Source organism: Carassius gibelio, chromosome B21 (assembly GCF_023724105.1).
Source record: "Carassius gibelio isolate Cgi1373 ecotype wild population from Czech Republic chromosome B21, carGib1.2-hapl.c, whole genome shotgun sequence".
Lineage (NCBI taxonomy): Eukaryota > Metazoa > Chordata > Actinopteri > Cypriniformes > Cyprinidae > Carassius > Carassius gibelio.
This window is the reverse complement of record NC_068416.1, coordinates 11,505,885-11,510,237: the sequence shown is the minus strand read 5'-3', so window position 1 is coordinate 11,510,237 and position 4,353 is coordinate 11,505,885. Positions and strand designations below refer to the sequence as shown.

The window sequence follows — 4,353 nt, the reverse complement described above, 5'->3', positions numbered from 1 at the left end:
TTCTGTAAAATGTTGGCACTGGAGACTAAATGCTCCCTGATAGTTTCACACCTAATTCACTTAACACACACACACACACACACACACACACACACACACACACATTACCCACAGTGACAGAGGGACAGAGTGACATCAGATGTATGATAGTTTTTTTAATTTTCTATCATCCATATAGTGTTGTATAGTCATGAAACTATGCATATTTCCTCAGAATGACTTGTCTTCTATGTGTACATTTTTTTTGAAGCGTTTAGAAGCTGCACTTAAAAAAATAAAAGACATTTACTGGTTACTTTTTTACTGTTATTTCAAAAAATCACCACGACAAAACCATTCAAGCCATTCAAAATTCATTCACACCTGTTCTGTAAGATAAATTCTTTAAACAGTGGTAAAAGAGGATGTGGTGCTGAACCTTCAAGAGTCTCTGAAAACGTATCTGTCCATAAAGCCTATAAAGAATTATTCTTAATATACAGTTCACAATACTTCAGCTTGTTATTCTAATTAAGTGAGGGTCATTTTATCAGTAAAATACATAAAATTCATATTATTTTTCTTTGAAAGATTTCTATAAATGATTTAAATCATACTTGTTTCTACAATAATTATTTAAAAGTAATCCTATAGCTCCATCTGGTGGCCATTATTGGTACTAAGAATTGCAAGCTTGATTTATATGTTATGATAGTTTTAATTTTATGCTGGCTCTTGAAAATGATAAAGCTATGAAACTTACTGTGCTTCCTTCAAATGATGACTTCTACGTATATAAAAAATTATGAAGAGTTGGAATTAAAAATTTTAAAGATATAGTAAAATATATTAACAAACATTTTGATTAACTAACATCAACAACCATTAATAAATGCTGTAAAAATATATAGTACATTTATAGTTTTTGTCAGTTAATGCATTAAATAATATTAACAAATGAGACATCATTGTGAAGTGTTATCAAAACCTTTAAAGATTTATAAGCATATTTAAATTATTTTATTTATCTATAAGGATTTGTGCAATATTATTAAATATTTTTTATTAATACATATGTTTCTTAATCTTAGGGTTGAACTCTTTTACTGAATTTTAAACCATGAAAAATTTAAACAGACCTCTTTCCCTCGCTCGCTCTCTGTATGTGGATGTTAGTAGACACGTCCCGTTTCTCATTTTTCGCCATAATTTCAACGACTGACCATGAGCAAACCATTCGAGATATCAAAAATCCCCTGGCAATGTGATCATGTTGACCGAGTTTGGTGGCAATCGGGTAAAACATTTATGACAAATATATCAAATTCCAGAGCATGTGCTTGTTACAGAGCTTTAAATAGTTTATTTTAGTTAGGGTTAGTAGTTTGGATTTAAGGGATACAGCAATAAAAGGGTTAATTTAAACCATCAAGAGAACCACATGTATTACTATACATAAAAGATTGTTAAAACTTTCAATAAGGTTTCAGGTATTAACATTAACTATATTAATTAACATGAATAGTAATTGTATATCATTTATTAATGTTTGATTTTGTCTTACACCTACACATAACACACAGATAAACACACAAGAGAACAATATATAAAATATTTCTTGATTTTGAAGTGGCCAATTTCAGAAAAAAAATTAATTAGTTGAAGGATTCTATTTATGAATGTGTTACTAAAGTCCTTTGTCAAGTATATTATGGCTACATGGTCAATTTTTTTCTCAAAATTGTTCAAATATTTAACTTTTTGGGACTGTTACAAAAGTGTCATGTTTTGTAATTTTTCATGTGATACTTCTAAATTATGTTTTTTATTATTGTTATTATTAAAAGTGATCATAGAAAATTTTGCAAATGTGTCTTCCAAAGTGATAATGATAGGTTAGGCTGAAATGTTTTAAGGTGATGGTTTGTTCACAAGTGTACTTTGTCATATCATAGGAACAAATGTCATAGTAGATGACAAAGTTTTTAAAGAAGCATGTTAATTATTTGAATGTTAAGGGATTTTTTTTTTTTTTTAGTGTTTTTAAATGTAATAATTATATTAATTAAATGACTTTGTGATAGATAGAAAATTAACAGGGTTCACCAGCAGCCAGGAGAATGTAAGAGAATGGTGTAGAAAGTAAATAGAAGCAAAATTATGTTTTAAAGATAAAAGATAAGTATTGTGGTTAAAAATAAATAAATAATAATAAATAAATAAAAATCTTTGACATCTTAATGAATATAGTTTGAATACCAATTATATGTGTTACACATGCAGCTGGGGGACATTGTGTTTGCCTAAGAGACTAAGTTTTTTGGTTGGAACTTATTTTGTTTTGTTAAAAAAAGAAAAGTGTTGATGTTGTTTGTATGGAAATTAGACTATTTTACTTTGACATTTTCAAAATGAAATACAAATATTTAAATAACTATTTTTATTTTAGTGTGATGTAGTGTTCTATGGTGTAACATACATTTAAGTTAAGTTTTTGATTTGGAACTAATATAATGTGCACTAAAAATGTGTTAGTGTAGATAATGGTGAATTGAACAGATACTTTTCGTTTTTAAATAAATTGTACTTGTAATACTGTTGAATATCTTGTAAATATGTTTGCAGTTTTGCATTTTCAGTATATTGGCATTATGTTATATTATGTTATACCTTTTTTTTGTAGAAGCATGCATGTATGCAGAGTTTGGATGCACTAGCATTATACATTTAAACAAAACGATAGTGAAGTTGTGAATGTTTAAGCTTGTTTTTGATAGAGTTGTAGGAATGTTGTGATCACTTAAGAGGCAAAATGAAACTCTATGAAAATGCAGATGTATTGTGAATAGAAAATTTATTATTTAAAAAATATATATTTTTTCAGGAAGAAGTAACAAGTTTAACAAGAGAGATGTGAAACTTTTTCATGTTAGTTAGTTAAACATTTTTTTGTGGGAGTTTGAAAATGACAAAAATGCCAGAGGAAACGCTGGAAGTAGGCAAAAAGTCTTTGTTTTCCTTGTGTAGTGAGATGTAGCCCATCTTGCTTGTATAGGTGATAGAGTATTTTTCCACTTTTTAGGAATGGTTTTGTTGTGTTCAGAAAAATTATGTTTGTTGTTTGTTCAGTCCAGTAGCGAAGCAAGCTGTTGAACTCTTTGACAGTGTTTTTAGTTGTAGAGTTATCTGTCGGACGTGGTAAGATAGCACTGATTCCATAGTAAAGGATGTGAGGATTAGTGAGGGATATTCTTTTTATGAGAGTTTTCATGCGTTGGATGACTGTTGATGCAGGTGCTCCACTTGCAATGTCATTTGTTCCGATGTGAAGGATCACAATGCTGTTGCTGTGTACTGTCTTAAAGTGGTTGGTGTGTTGCATAGCAGATCTTAGAAGCGTTGTCCCTGGGTGCACCCAGCATTGTGCTTTTGGCATGTAGTCTTTAATATCTCGACATATTGAGTCTGTGAGGAAGCAGACGTGCAATCCTGTAAAAGAAAAGGATTATAAATAGAATTATAGATTTGAGTGAAATTAAGGTAGGAAGGAATTCAAAATAGTAAGTCTGGTTCCATGACATGCTATTAAACTTAAAAGCATGTATTTGTTACTTACCTTGGGGTATGATAAAGGATCTTTTGGAGATAGTGGTTGTGAGATGTGTGTTGGATGTGTGTCCTGTAGAGACAAATCTAAAATGTAAATATTTTTGGAAACTGTATATAATGTTACAGAGGTTATTAAATGTGGAATTGATATGTGGTATTACCTTGTAGATCCATTGATGCAATTTGTTTGGAACTGATGTATGGGCAGGAAAGTTTAAGCCAGTAGTTCAGTGTTGAGGAATGTAGCACTTTACACATAGATATAGTGGGGATTATAAAGGGTAGAATTAGAGTCAAAGACTTGGGAGGAGTTGGCGGAGTGGGCAGGCAGTCTTAAGTGAACAAGTTGATGCTGTTGGCTGAAAAGTTAGATAAAAGGCATGTGCATGACATACATGAAACTTTGATGTTGGTTTGTGACTCATCTAAGGTCTGACACATTTAGCTGAACAATAGAGTGTTGATTGGTGGCTAGAGACATCTTGACTTGGAGAGTTGGGGTATAGCAAGTGTAAATTGTTAGGGTAATCTGTTTGAGGTTTGAGAAAAAAAAAGTTTTAGGAAAAAAAAAAAAAAAGTTTTTTTTGTTCCAAGGCTTTCACATTGTTAAGAGCAACATAAATAATGTAAAAAACACAAAGTAAAAAAATACATTTCATTTATATGTTATGCTTTGTCCTCAGTTGGGGACTCAATTTCTTTAAGAGAATGAGAATACATGGATGAACATGCATAAGCAAAAACAATGGATTTAAAAAAAAAAAA

The 4,353-nt window shown here is 30.5% G+C and overlaps 1 long non-coding RNA gene across 1 annotated transcript; it reads right to left on the bottom strand.

Annotated features, from left to right (window-relative positions):
- Window positions 1-3,122: 3,122 nt before the first annotated feature.
- Window positions 3,123-4,117, bottom strand: LOC127986547 (uncharacterized). Its single transcript, XR_008160891.1, has 3 exons — window positions 3,750-4,117; window positions 3,596-3,658; window positions 3,123-3,468 (listed from the first exon to the last, which is right to left on the bottom strand). It is a non-coding gene; the product is annotated as an uncharacterized LOC127986547 (long non-coding RNA).
- Between the last annotated feature and the right edge of the window lie 236 nt (window positions 4,118-4,353).